Here is a 15,248-nt window from a genome sequence, read left to right as displayed (position 1 = left end):
GGAACAGGCCGAACTGGGCTGTGGAGACGGATAGGAGACCTGGATTGAAGAGCGGCCACCACCCGTCCTGGCTGAATGCCTACCCTCACACGCTCTGTGTGTGGCATCCGCACAGGACGTACAGGGCTGTGTACCCGTACTGGCATAACAGCACGTGACACTGGAGCAGGAAATCCGGGACCGCGGAGAGGCATTGGAGACCACGAGCGTTGAGCCGGCACACTCCGTCCTGGCTGCATACCCACCTTCGCACGACACGTGCGGGGTGCTCGCACAGAACGTACAGGACTATGCCGGACTACTCGTGGCACAGTACGCCGCTCCGCATACCGCGGAACCTGCCCCGTCCCATGCTGCCATGCCTGAGCACGGGAAGTTGGTTCCGCTCTCCATCCAGGCTCCGCGAACCTGCCTTCTGGCCCCCCAAACCCGGTGGCCTCCTCTCCAAATCGCCCTGTGGCAGCCTCCTGCTGCCCAGCCGCCCATGCCGTGTGCCCCCCCTAAAAATGTTTTGGGGTTGCCTCTCGACTGTCCAACGCTGACACTGCTTACGCCGTTGCTCCTCTCTCCGTCGCCTCTCAATTGTCTCACTCCATGGCCGGCGATCCATCCCGGCCAGAATCTCCTCCCAGGTCCAGAACCCCTGCCCGTCCAAAATCTGTTCCCACGTCCAGGCTGCCGATTCCTGGACACGCTGCTTGGTCCTTTTAAGGTGGGTTTTTCTGTCACGATCGTCTTGTAGCGAAGTAGACCAAGGCGCAGCGTGTGAAACAAACATGACTTTATTTAATTAAAGTTTCTAAATACAAACAAAACACGATTCGTGAAGTCCACAGTTAAACATACCGACACGGAACAAAAACCCACAACACCCAAGGGAAAACATACAGTTTAAATATGGCTCCCAATCAGAGACAACCAGCCGACAGCTGACACTCGTTGCCTCTGATTGGGAGTCACACAGGCAAACATAGACATAGAACAACCTAGAATACCCAACATAGAAAACGAACACATAGAATGCACACACCCTGGCTCAACATATAGAGTCCCAGAGTCAGGGTGTGACAGAGATGATCCGTACAGAGTTCAGGACTGCTCTGAACCAAGTTATGGAGGCCATAGAGGATAATGGTGGAACTGGAGATGATCCGTACAGAGTTCAGGACTGCTCTGAACCAAGTTATGGAGGCCATAGAGGATAATGTGGTCCTCTGTAGCTCAATTGGTAGAGCATGGCGCTTGTAACGCCAGGGTAGTGGGTTCCATCCCTGGGACCACCCATACGTAAACATGTATGCGCACATGACTGTAAGTCGCTTTGGATAAAAGCGTCTGCTAAATGGCATATTATATTATTATAATGGTGAAACTGGAGATGATCCGTACAGAGTTCAGGACTGCTCTGAACCAAGTTATGGAGGCCATAGAGGATAATGGTGAAACTGGAGATGATCCGTACAGAGTTCAGGACTGCTCTGAACCAGGACTGCTTCAGGACTGGTCCTCTGTAGCTCAATTGGTAGAGCATGGCGCTTGTAATGCCAGGGTAGTGGGTTCGATCCCTGGGACCACCCATACGTAAAAATGTATGCGCACATGACTGTAAGTCGCTTTGGGTAAAAGCGTCTGCTAAATGGCATATATTTAATTAATTAATTAACCAAGTTATGTAGGCCATAGAGGATAATGGTGGAACTGGAGATGATCCGTACAGAGTTCAGGACTGCTCTGAACCAAGTTATGGAGGCCATAGAGGATAATGGTGAAATTGGAGATGATCCGTTGTGGGGATCTATTTTCTCATAATTGGATCTGTATGTGATGAATAGCTTAGAAGGAATGCATTAATGATAAGCATAGAAGGTTTGTACTATACTGATATAAATTGTTTCACATAACCAGCTGTGATTCATGTGAGGAACGTTAGGGGGTAGGACAGATAAGACTTGTATTTCTTACAGATACGAACACTGCCTCTTTGTTGTCTGTGAACCGTCCTTGAACGTAGGTACAGTGGAATGGTGTCTTTTGGGTGCTGACTACAGGTTGTTATGATAAAAACTTATGCCTGGCAACAGTGTGCAACAAGTGGAGCGCCAAGGGTCTGGGACCAGCCGGTGCGCCAACGGATTGGCTGATTAAGTCTAAACCACGCTCAGTCTCTACTCTGATTGGCCAGCAGGGAGTGGGAAATATCTCTGTCAGAGTATTTGAAGAAGAACCTGTAACAATGGATTAGTTCTCTGAGTGTCCTGCGTGGTATTTCAGTGGACCCGTATATACGAACCTTCATACTTATCATACATACATTTTGCATATAATACATTTAGCTTGGATTGAATATCTCTTGATTATGTTTGATTCTTATTCCAATACCAGATTTGAATTACGCAATTTCTAACACCGTACAGAGTTCATGACTGCTCTGAACCAAGTTATGGAGGCCATAGAGGATAATGGTGGAACTGGAGATGATCCGTACAGAGTTCAGGACTGCTCTGAACCAAGTTATGGAGGGCATAGAGGATAATGGTGAAACTGGAGATGATCCGTACAGAGTTCAGGACTGCTCTGAACCAAGTTATGGAGGCCATAGAGGATAATGGCCTTTTTACTTCACTTTAATCCAGTCGGTCAATATAGCTAAATGATTGTGCTAGTAAAAAAGGAATGTAGTAGGGAGTCGACGTTAAACCGGCATTTTGATCATTTGTTTAAGGAAAATAATGACCAGTTTGTGTTATTTTGACTTCCAGGAGCGGGTCGAGGAAGAGACTGTGGATGAGGATGGAGCAGCAGCACCTGAATAAACCTAACATAGTTATTCACTTTTAGCTTTAAGCAGTTTTACAGTTCTTGATTGGAGTGCAGTGTTCATGTTTTTACTGACTTGTTATTTTGTGAGCTTATTGCTGTGATTTTGTTTACGAATCTATTGTGATACAGTCTATGTAAAAAAATAACTTATTTTCTGGCATTTTGCATATTTCGTCAGTGGACACCTACCGACAGGATACTGTGTATATGTTCAGGGTAGATTAAATGACGTGTCTTAAGGGTCCTCCCGAGTGGTGCAGTGGTCTAAGACACTGCATCGCAGCTGCATTGCTACAGATGCTGGTTCGATACCTGTCTGTGTCGCAGCCAGCCACGACCGGGAGACCCATGAGGTGATGCACAATTGTCCCAGTGTCGTCCAGGTTAGGGGAGGGTTTGGCCAGCTGGAATGTCCTTGTCCCCATCACACTGTTACGTGCCTTATTGGTACTATAGGTACCCACTGACGAAAGTTACGTTCCCAGTGGTTACCAGAAACTGCATTTTATGGGGCTCTCAACGTACTTTCTGACGTTTAGCAACGTTAAGAGGTTGACTTAAAAATACTAATATTTAACGCTTTAAAATCCCCCACATTTCTACGTCCTGAAAAGACTTGGGACATAAGTTTTGTCAGCGGACACCACAGCTACGTAGAAGGAACGTTTCACAATAACGTTATCATGATTTATGTAGGGACTAAAATAACTTTGATGACATCCTGGAACGTAATTTTGTTAGCTGGGAAAGCTCACTCTAGAAACGTATTCCAGTTTCTGCCTGCCAGCTGGAATGGAAACCTTTGCCAGTGGGTGTGCGTGTGGAAACTACCTGCTCCTCCCCTCTGAAGCATAGGTTACTGTATCCTACTGACAACATTACAAGCATGATTCAGAAATTAGGGAGATATATTTAATTTGAGAAGAATGGATGAACTTTTTCAATGCTAGTTAAGGATACTATAGTCACCACGTTTCACATTGGATTTATTAACAACAAAAAGGTAAGACCTGTTTTTAATTCTAGTGCTGGACTGCACTGCACTAACAAGGTTGTTAGCTAGCTAGCGAACATCTGCTCTGTTCCAACGTTAAATCAACTCTGAAGTTCAAAGACATTCAAAGTTCCTCCATAGAAGCCGCTCCTCTGTAGGTATAATTATGTGGGCCTAATTCAGATAATGCATGTCATAACACGATGCCCAGCTCTTCAATGCAAGCATCCTCTAACGAGCTCTCCACACCCGTAAATGTTGCACCTTACACTGTGATTGGCAGCACAGTGTGCTCTGAATGATTTTCTTATACAGATACTCTGTGGTGTACTAGTGTATTTATTCTCCCACTTGGATGTCACTTCTACAAGCTTTAAATTGAGGACCAGGTTGTCAGGATGGGTAATGTACTGTACACATTAATTACAAGTACTCCCAAAGATACACTTCATTTTAAATAGCTAAATCCTGTGTAACAACTAGTAATTACATTGTACTTGGCTAACATTACATGTACTATGCTTTGAAATAGTGTCTTATTCTTCATCTGGGATTTGGATTTGTAAAATGTATTATAAAATGTATTTAATATATGTCTGATCAGGCTCAGGTAGCATCAGGTTTGTATTTTCATGCTGATCAAAGCTCTAATCAAATCCAGACATTTATAAGCGTTATAATGCTTTTGAATGACACTTCCGGTTTTGGCGGAAAATACCGGGTTACCTGGGAGAAGAGTGATTTATTCTCGGGATGGAACATTTGTAAAACACCGGGGAAATATTAAACCCTGATGCGCATACCAGTTGATTCACAAGACACCAACTAAGTATCTTACATATACGGTATCTTCATTAGGCCTAATGGCATTTCATGTCCATGATAGGAAGTTTGTTGTAGTGGCTCAGTAAGGCTAATTGTAAAAGCAACCCTCTAAAGTGCCATGTTTGTACAGTTTATTATGTGGAGGAAACATTTAGGCAGCCAGGACCATACGCCAGGACCGCTCCGTAGGACGCATTGTAGGCCTAGCTCTTACTGCAGTCCAGTGCCATGGACATCTTTGAAGTTTGGCCTCTAGTAATTTAGGACGGCAACTTTATGAAGGCCTCTTCACCGTGGTCTTATCGTACAAGGCTCTACAGACATATAAAATAAAGACAGGCTATTTTTACATATTATTTGCGTTGATGATGTATTGAAGTCAAGTGGTTCAACATTCAAATGTAGTTGGATGGACCACACAGGACTGCTTGGAAAACGCGACGGTCGGTGGAACACTTGCGCCACCAAGTGGACAATTGCTTCAGTTCCCTTGTGGCATCAACGCTACCAGAGATATGTGATATAAAATCAAATGTTATGTCAATATTATTATCTCTAAATTGATTCCCCCACCCGTATTTCATATATTATTATTCCGATTTAGCTGTTAATCTGGATTTAATTTATAAACGCTTTCTGTCATTTCCGATTGGAGGGCAGATGACCACGTGACTTTGTAACAGTCAAAAGTGGTTATTCCCAACGTTGATCAACTCCCAATCTATGCCAAGATTTTTTAAAAGCATTATCTTTAAAGCATTATCACTGTACCATTTACACCCTGTATCCTGTGCATGTGACGAATAAACATTGATTTGATTAGATGATTAACGCACCATTCACATCAGCTATCATAGTCAATATAACAGTGACTGACTTCACCATCACTTTCTAGCCATCATTGACATTGAGATGAAGATTGTCAAACGTGAAAATATAAAATACATCGTGATCCTAATTGAATATAACAAAGCAATTCTGTTGTCTTTGCCTGATTTATCTTTACAATGACAGGGGGTGCACCGTTCCTGGAGGTACTGCAATACCAAGTCGATGCGTGGAGTGGACGGAGCAAGCCCCTATTCCATCTCCCTGTTCCAAAAATCTATTTAATATATGGTCCCCAGATAGGGGACGTATCAGATATTAAACTGATAAGAACAGATTTTTTTTCTTTTGGAAAAGTTTTTATTGATACAATTCCTTTAAAACAGCTCACATTTTGAATTCATTTCTACACATAAAAACGGCATAAAAGTGCATAAAAATCAGCATTACATTACATTTACATTTAAAAGGTACGAATTGTTTATTTAAAACAATAAAACAATCATGCATAAAAGTACCCTTTCCTGTAAAAACCAATTAGTAAAAGCCATTTAAAATGTGTATAGATGATTTAACAAAGTAAAACATTTTTAAGACATAAAAAGCCTGTCAAAAAGTCACTTTGTTAAAAAGCTGTCTTCGGTCCTTTGTACAAAAACGGGGTGAGTCCTTATCAAAAAAGCCTCCTCCTGCTCTTCCTGAATCAACTCCGTACCCGTCCGTCGGGGCCCAGAGGAGACTCCTCCCCTAGGCGCATCGCCCTAGGCGCCGCAGCGCTGTCAGGCCGTGGCCGCCGGGACCTTGGGTGTTGTGGGGGACCCTTCGCTTGGGGTCGAGGCCCCCTGTCGTTCGTACCACCCCAGGGCTTCCGTGGCTACCAAAGCCACTGCCTGGGGGGTGGTCTCAACCTGTTTCCCTACCAGCAGGTTGCGGGAGGACCACAGTGCATCCTTCAGACACGTGAGGGTGGGCCAGAGTTGTGTGAAGGCCTTTGTTGTAATAGGCCTTCGGCCCACCCCATACAGCACGAGCTGGGGCGTTAGGTCCTCCCCTGCTGGCAGGCGTGGGGAGATCAGGGGGCCTGCTTCCTTCCACAGGTCCCGTGCGGCTCTGCACTCCCAAAGCAAGTGCCTCACCGACTCCTCCTGGCCGCAGCCTGGTCGGGGGCACGCGGATGTCCTCGCCATGCCCCGGGAGTGCATAACGGCCCTGACCGGGAGGATCTCGTGGGCGACCATCCAGGACAGGTCACGGTGCCGATTCAGCAGAGCAGGGTGGGACACGTTGCGCCAAACCGTTGAGGGCTCGCCTATAGCAAGCCTGCGCACTGGACACACCGGTTCCCGTTCCTGCACAAGAGAGAGAAGAGAGCGGTGTTTAGTTAAAACAGTGACAGGCTCCTTTTCCAGTTTAAAATGTCTTAAAAACGTTTTGAGCTGGACGTAGTGTGTGGGGAGCAGGAAAGAGACTGGGGCTCGCAGGTCGACTGGGATCAACCTCAGAGACCTGAGGTAAGACCCCAGCCAGAACCGTGCGAGGGCCTGGGTCTTGTTGTTGACCGGGGAGGTGGCAAGAGTAAGGTGTAACGCTGTGTAGCGGCTGCCCAGGAACAAGTAGAGGTCAGGCAAGCCTTTCCCCCCCTTGATCCTGGGCCTCTTTACCACCTCCCTCCTCAGCCTCTCCCACTTGCTTCCCCACAGGAAATAAAAGAGCATCCGGTCCAGAGCTAAAAGAGTTGTTCGTGGGGGGATAAAAACAGAACTGATCAATAAAAGGACAGGTAAAATCACAGCCTTGATGATTAAAACCTTGCCCTCAAAAGTCAGCTGTCTCAGTCCCCAAAACCCTAGTCTCTGTCTAACTGTCCCTAACGTCCCGGTCCAATTCCCACTACCACCTCCCTCCCTGTCAAATTTAACCCCTAGAACCCTAATGTCCGTCATCCTAACAGTCAGTGGTAGTCCTGTCAAGTCTGAGTCTGCCCACGGTCCGAAAAATTGGGCCTCTGTCTTGTCTCTGTTCAGTCTCGCCCCAGAGGCTCGTCCGTACCAGTCAGTCCTGTCCAGAGTCCTGTCGACAGATAAAAGGTCAGTGCATAAAATGTTGACGTCGTCCATGTAAAAAACGCACTTGGCGGTCATCCCCCCACTCCCCGGGATACCCACCCCACTGATCCGTTGGTCCCTTCTCAAGACCTGTGCCAGTGGTTCTATGCAGGCCACAAACAGGAGGGGAGATAATGGACATCCCTGACGGACGCCGCAGTGTACTCCCACTGCTCTTGACAAATGCCCGTTTACAAGGATTCTGCTGGTAATGTCCCCATACAGCAATCCCACCCAAGCTAAAAACCTTTCAGGGAACCCCATTTTTTGCAGTACCTTGAAGAGGTACTGGTGCGAGACCCGATCAAAAGCTTTCTCAAAGTCTAAATTTAGGACTATAAGCCGCATGTTTCTGTCTCTCGCATAACAGATGGCATCTCTGATCAGTACTAGGCTGTCCGTGATCTTCCTTCCCGGAATGGCACAGGCTTGATCCGGGTGGATCACCTCCCCTAAAACAGAAGACATTCTGAGTGTTAAAACCTTGGTAAAAAGTTTATAGTCAAAGTTTAAAAGGGTGATCGGTCTCCAGTTTTTAAGGTCAGTCCTGTCGTTTTTCTTATGTAAAAGAGTCACTATCCCTGTTCTAAAACTGTCAGGTAGTCTGTCAAGGTGTTCAAAGTCAGTAAAAACAGTTAGAAGTTCCTTCGGCTAAAACATCCCAAAAGGTCAGATAAAACTCCAAAGGGAGGCCGTCCTCCCCCGGTGATTTACCCCTCTTAAAATGTCTCAGTCCTTCGTCGAGTTCGGTCATTGTCAGGTCTTTTATTACGTCGTCTGTGTTTGGTATGGTCCTGTCGATGTATGTTAAAACCTCCTCCATTGTTTCCTCACACACATCTTTAAAACCAAACAATTCCCCATAAAAACCCTCGACTACTTTTTTAATTCCCTCTGTGTCTGTTTTTAAAACCCCATCTTTATCTTTTAACCCTACCATAACCCTACCCTTGCTAACTATCTTTTTAAAAAAGTACCTAGTACATTTTTCCCCCTCTTCTAATTCCCTTTCTTTGCTTCTTAAAATAACCCCCTTGCTCTTCTGTTCTGCTAAAAATGCCATCTCTTTCTTAACTTCTTTAATGTCTTGGTTAAAATCAAAGCCCTGTTGATTTAGGTTAAAATAACGCTCCAGTCGCTTCTGCAGTCCCAACATGCGTCTATCTTTTTCTTTGCTTTTTTTCTTTCCTATCTCTCTAAAGAAGGTCCTCGTCTTACCCTTCACCATTTCCCACCACTGTGCTCGTGTGTCAAAGAAGTCCTGTAGCGTCTGCCACTGGCTGAACTGCTCCCTGTACTGGCTAACTACTCTATCATCTTCTAAAAGGGAGCAGTTCAGTTTCCAGGGCCCTCTTCCTACAGTCACACCCGAAGTTAGTGAAAGGGTGCACGTCAGCATCACGTGATCTGAGAAGAAAGCAGGGGTTATTCTAGCATCAGTTGGCGGGCAGTCGCGGGTAAACAGATAGTCAATGCGAGAGGCTCTGGTGCCGTCACCACTGGTCCAGGTGAAGCCCTCCTCTCTTGGATGCAGGGTTTTAAAACAGTCCGTTAGTTTAAAATCCCTGCACAACCCTTGCAATAAAACGCTAGACCTATCTACCTTAAAATCTTCTCCCGCCCCTCTCCTGTCTGCTCTACTTAAAACACAGTTAAAATCCCCACCCACCACTAGAGGATCCCTCCCCAGCATGTGGGACTGCAGGTCTTCTAAAAGTGCGCACCGGTCATGTTTGTTATTAAAACCATACACATTTAGCACGTTAAAATCCCTCCCCATAAAAGTACAGTTGGCTAAAAGAGCACGTCCCCCAACCACCACTGTGCTCCCCTTCACCACCACCTGTGGGGTCTTGATTAAAATGGCAACACCATCATTTTTATTAAAATTGGAACCACTCCAAATGGAGGGCCCATGCTGCCACTTCTCCTCCCATTTCCTGTAAGAGGTTAAAAAGGGTAGACCACACTCCTGTAATAAAAACACATCTGAATTAAAACTTTCTAAAAAGGATAAAACAGATTGTGCTCTTAGTTCAGTCTTAATACTCCTAACATTTATGGTGGTGATGTTAAAAGCCATAAAAGAGGTTAGTAAAAACAGTGCTAAAGAAGAAAGAAGGCATTAAAACAGTTTAAAAGGGGTTATTTAGAAACTTTCTCTCTCTCCCTGCGGGGTAAGGGGGGGTGGCAGGGAGAGGAGGTAAAAACAGGGTTTAAAAATGATTCTTGGTTGGGGGAGTTTGATGGGAAGACCCTGGACTCATCCTCCCCCTGGGAGCTCTCCCACTCCAACTTCCCCTTTTTTTCCTCGCCCTGTTCGGGGTCGGAGAGCTCCTCAGCGTTTCTCTTCCTTAGGGGAAGGTGTTCGCCCAGGGTCTCTCCCACCTCTCCCACACTCTCCTCGCTTGACAGTGTCGTTTCCGACACTGTCATCATGCTGTCCGACCCACTTGGGGAGCTCTCACTCAACATTTCTCCAGAGCCGTCTTTCTCGGCCCTTTCTCCTTCAGAGGTCGCTTCAGTCTGGGGCGGGGGGGGTTGGGGTGGGGAGGGTTTTTGCCTCCACTCCCACTTCTCCCACCACCGCACCTTCCGCGCACTCCACCTTATCTACCACTTCCTCCACTACTGCCACCACTTCCTCGACAACCGCCACCACCTCCTCCACTACCGCCACCACCACCTCCTCCGCTACCGCCACCACCACCTCCTCCACCACCTCCTCCACTACCGCTACCTTGGCAACTGCCGCTTCCTTCTTCTGGCGCTCGGAAGCCCGGTCCGCAGCCGCCGCCTCCATCCTGCCAGCCCTGACCTTATTGGCCCAGGAGGAGGGGCAGCTGCGGATGAGGTGGGACCGCTCGCCACAGAGGTTGCACGACCTTCCATTCGTGCAATCCTCGTAGCGGTGGCCCACCTCCCGGCACTTCATGCAGACCACCTTGTCACAGGCGTCTGCTAGGTGGCCATGTTCACCACACTTACGGCACAGCTTGGGCTGGTCCTGGTAGTGAACATGGCCCCTGTTCTCTCCGAGGACTATGGTGGATGGGATGGCTTTCAACCCACCATAGCCCCCGGGATCCTCCCTCTGCTGGACAGTGACCCTCCAGGCCCCTGTCCATATCCCATCGGGATCCTTCACCTGGGTCAGGGGCCCCTTCACGTTGCAGTACCTGCCCAGCCATACTGCAATGTCCTCCGGTTGTACCATCTCATTGTACATACGGACAATAACAGTTTTGATGCTATTGTCCGTCAGCTTGATCACCTCGAACATTTCTGCCAGGGATCCCTGCTTGTTCTGGGCGTTCTGGAGTTTCCCCCAGAACTCCCTCAAGAAGCTGGCGCCGGCGAAACTGACATCAAAGCCCTTCCCATACGGGAGGGTTAAAATGCAGTTCACCTGCGCAGGAATGAAACGGAGTTCCTTTTGGAGGAATTTTCTGGAGAAATCCAACCGGGATAACTCCATTAATTTCCCTCCCTTCTCCTTTAAAAGGAGGCGCACGGCGTGGTGCCTCCGCATGCCAGCCTGTGCTGCTGACATGATGGAGGCCCACTCCCTTTAACCCAACACCAGTGAGAAAATAAACACAATATAATAATAATAGTGGGGGAAGCTGGCAGGCCCAGCTATGCTAGGCTAGCAGGGCCTACCAAAACTCGGGACACAAAACAAACTAACTAGCACAGCACCCAACTAAACTTATCAACAATAGGGAAAGACTGTGGGGGGAAGGGGTTTAAACTAAACACGAAAAGACACGAAGGGAGGATGGGAAAAATAATAAAAAACACACCAAACAAACAAATTTACAGGGGCTAGGAGGCTAGCAGGCCGCACTAGCAAGTCAGACTAAACTGACAAGCTAGCAGGCCGGGTGCTAAAACCTCCCAGTTGACAAAAAACAAACAAACAAGCAAACAAGAGGGACACGAGGGAAGGATGGGAAATATAATACAAAAAACACACCAAACAAACAATGTACAAGGGCTAGGAGGCTAGCAGGCCGTGCTGGCAAGTCAGACTAAGCTTACAAGCTAGCAGGCCGGATGCCAAACCTCCCAGATGACAAAACAAACAAGAGGGAAAAATGGGTATAAAACGAGGGAAATAATATGGATGGGGTGACAGGACACAGAAAAAACCAACAAATACTCACAAAACAAGCCAAATTGAGGGGCGAGGAAGGCTAGCAGGCCTCACCAGCAGGCCAGACTGAGCTAACCAGTTAGCAGGCCGGCCAGCCAACAAAATGGCCCCCCAAGTGAACACAAAAGTCAAAAAACAAAAAACCAAGACAAGGGAAAGTTCAGGGGATGGAAATACAGTTTCAGGGGTATGGATGGGTTACAGAGGGGGGGGGGGTTTAATACGAACAGAAGGGAACAAACAATGCCTGCCAAGCCTAAGGGGCGAGGAGGCTAGCAGGCCAGCCCAGCTAAAAGCTAAACAGGCCGGCCAGCCAGCAAGCCAACCAAGCAAGCAAACACTAAACACAAACAGAAACGATAACGTTATCATGATTTATGTAGGGACTAAAATAACTTTGATGACATCCTGGAACGTAATTTTGTTAGCTGGGAAAGCTCACTCTAGAAACGTATTCCAGTTTCTGCCTGCCAGCTGGAATGGAAACCTTTGCCAGTGGGTGTGCGTGTGGAAACTACCTGCTCCTCCCCTCTGAAGCATAGGTTACTGTATCCTACTGACAACATTACAAGCATGATTCAGAAATTAGGGAGATATATTTAATTTGAGAAGAATGGATTAACTTTTTCAATGCTAGTTAAGGATACTATAGTCACCACGTTTCACATTGGATTTATTAACAACAAAAAGGTAAGACCTGTTTTTAATTCTAGTGCTGGACTGCACTGCACTAACAAGGTTGTTAGCTAGCTAGCGAACATCTGCTCTGTTCCAACGTTAAATCAACTCTGAAGTTCAAAGACATTCAAAGTTCCTCCATAGAAGCCGCTCCTCTGTAGGTATAATTATGTGGGCCTAATTCAGATAATGCATGTCATAACACGATGCCCAGCTCTTCAATGCAAGCATCCTCTAACGAGCTCTCCACACCCGTAAATGTTGCACCTTACACTGTGATTGGCAGCACAGTGTGCTCTGAATGATTTTCTTATACAGATACTCTGTGGTGTACTAGTGTATTTATTCTCCCACTTGGATGTCACTTCTACAAGCTTTAAATTGAGGACCAGGTTGTCAGGATGGGTAATGTACTGTACACATTAATTACAAGTACTCCCAAAGATACACTTCATTTTAAATAGCTAAATCCTGTGTAACAACTAGTAATTACATTGTACTTGGCTAACATTACATGTACTATGCTTTGAAATAGTGTCTTATTCTTCATCTGGGATTTGGATTTGTAAAATGTATTATAAAATGTATTTAATATATGTCTGATCAGGCTCAGGTAGCATCAGGTTTGTATTTTCATGCTGATCAAAGCTCTAATCAAATCCAGACATTTATAAGCGTTATAATGCTTTTGAATGACACTTCCGGTTTTGGCGGAAAATACCGGGTTACCTGGGAGAAGAGTGATTTATTCTCGGGATGGAACATTTGTAAAACACCGGGGAAATATTAAACCCTGATGCGCATACCAGTTGATTCACAAGACACCAACTAAGTATCTTACATATACGGTATCTTCATTAGGCCTAATGGCATTTCATGTCCATGATAGGAAGTTTGTTGTAGTGGCTCAGTAAGGCTAATTGTAAAAGTAACCCTCTAAAGTGCCATGTTTGTACAGTTTATTATGTGGAGGAAACATTTAGGCAGTCAGGACCATACGCCAGGACCGCTCCGTAGGACGCATTGTAGGCCTAGCTCTTACTGCAGTCCAGCGCCATGGACATCTTTGAAGTTTGGCCTCTAGTAATTTAGGACGGCAACTTTATGAAGGCCTCTTCACCGTGGTCTTATCGTACAAGGCTCTACAGACATATAAAATAAAGACAGGCTATTTTTACATATTATTTGCGTTGATGATGTATTGAAGTCAAGTGGTTCAACATTCAAATGTAGTTGGATGGACCACACAGGACTGCTTGGAAAACGTGACGGTCGGTGGAACACTTGCGCCACCAAGTGGACAATTGCTTCAGTTCCCTTGTGGCATCAACGCTACCAGAGATATGTGATATAAAATCAAATGTTATGTCAATATTATTATCTCTAAATTGATTCCCCCACCCGTATTTCATATATTATTATTCCGATTTAGCTGTTAATCTGGATTTAATTTATAAACGCTTTCTGTCATTTCCGATTGGAGGGCAGATGACCACGTGACTTACGAACCTACCAATTTGTTACTTTGTAACAGTCAAAAGTGGTTATTCCCAACGTTGATCAACTCCCAATCTATGGCAAGATTTTTTTAAAGCATTATCTTTAAAGCATTATCACTGTACCATTTACACCCTGTATCCTGTGCATGTGACGAATAAACATTGATTTGATTAGATGATTAACGCACCATTCACATCAGCTATCATAGTCAATATAACAGTGACTGACTTCACCATCACTTTCTAGCCATCATTGACATTGAGATGAAGATTGTCAAACGTGAAAATATAAAATACATCGTGATCCTAATTGAATATAACAAAGCAATTCTGTTGTCTTTGCCTGATTTATCTTTACAATGACAGGGGGTGCACCGTTCCTGGAGGTACTGCAATACCAAGTCGATGCGTGGAGTGGACGGAGCAAGCCCCTATTCCATCTCCCTGTTCCAAAAATCTATTTAATATATGGTCCCCAGATAGGGGACGTATCAGATATTAAACTGATAAGAACAGATTTTTTCTTTTGGAAAAGTTTTTATTTGTCAATTCCTTTAAAACAGCTCACATTTGAAATTCATTTACACACATAAAAACGGCATCAAGTGCATTAAAACCAGCATTACATTACAATTAAATTTAAAAAGGTACATGTTGTTTATTTAAAACAATAAAACAATCCTATATAAAAGTACCTATTCTTGTAAAAGCCAATTACTAAAAGCCATTTAAAATGTGCATAAATGTTTTAACAAAGTAAAAACAATTTTAAGACATAAAAAGCCTGTCAAAAAGTCACTTTGTTAAAAAAGCTGTCTTCGGTCCTTTGTACAGAAACGGGGTGAGTCCTTATCAAAAAAGCCTCCTCCTGCTCTTCCTGAAACGACTCCGTACCCGTCCGTCGGGGCCCAGAGGAGACTCCTCCCCTAGGCGCATCGCCCTAGGCGCCGCAGCGCTGTCAGGCCGTGGCCGCCGGGACCTTGGGTGTTGTGGGGACCCTTCGCCTGGGGTCGAGGCCCCCCTGTCGTTCGTACCACCCCAGGGCTTCCGTGGCTACCAAAGCCACTGCCTGGGGGGTGGTCTCAACCTGTTTCCCTACCAGCAGGTTGCGGGAGGACCACAGTGCGTCCTTCAGACACGTGAGGGTGGGCCAGAGTTGTGTGAAGGCCTTTGTTGTAATAGGCCTTCGGCCCACCCCATACAGCACGAGCTGGGGCGTTAGGTCCTCCCCTGCTGGCAGGCGTGGGGAGATCAGGGGGCCTGCTTCCTTCCACAGGTCCCGTGCGGCTCTGCACTCCCAGAGCAAGTGCCTCACCGACTCTTCTTGGCCGCAGCCTGGT

At 46.0% G+C, this 15,248-nt stretch overlaps 2 pseudogenes; both read right to left on the bottom strand.

Annotated features, from left to right (window-relative positions):
• Positions 1-5,651: 5,651 nt before the first annotated feature.
• LOC123489678 lies at positions 5,652-5,828 on the bottom strand (annotated as a pseudogene).
• Positions 5,829-14,272: 8,444 nt separating this feature from the next.
• LOC121558714 lies at positions 14,273-14,447 on the bottom strand (annotated as a pseudogene).
• Positions 14,448-15,248: the final 801 nt, after the last annotated feature.

This window comes from Coregonus clupeaformis, unplaced genomic scaffold, assembly GCF_020615455.1.
Source record: "Coregonus clupeaformis isolate EN_2021a unplaced genomic scaffold, ASM2061545v1 scaf3168, whole genome shotgun sequence".
Classification (NCBI taxonomy): domain Eukaryota; kingdom Metazoa; phylum Chordata; class Actinopteri; order Salmoniformes; family Salmonidae; genus Coregonus; species Coregonus clupeaformis.
This window is presented reverse-complemented; position numbering and strand designations above follow the sequence as displayed.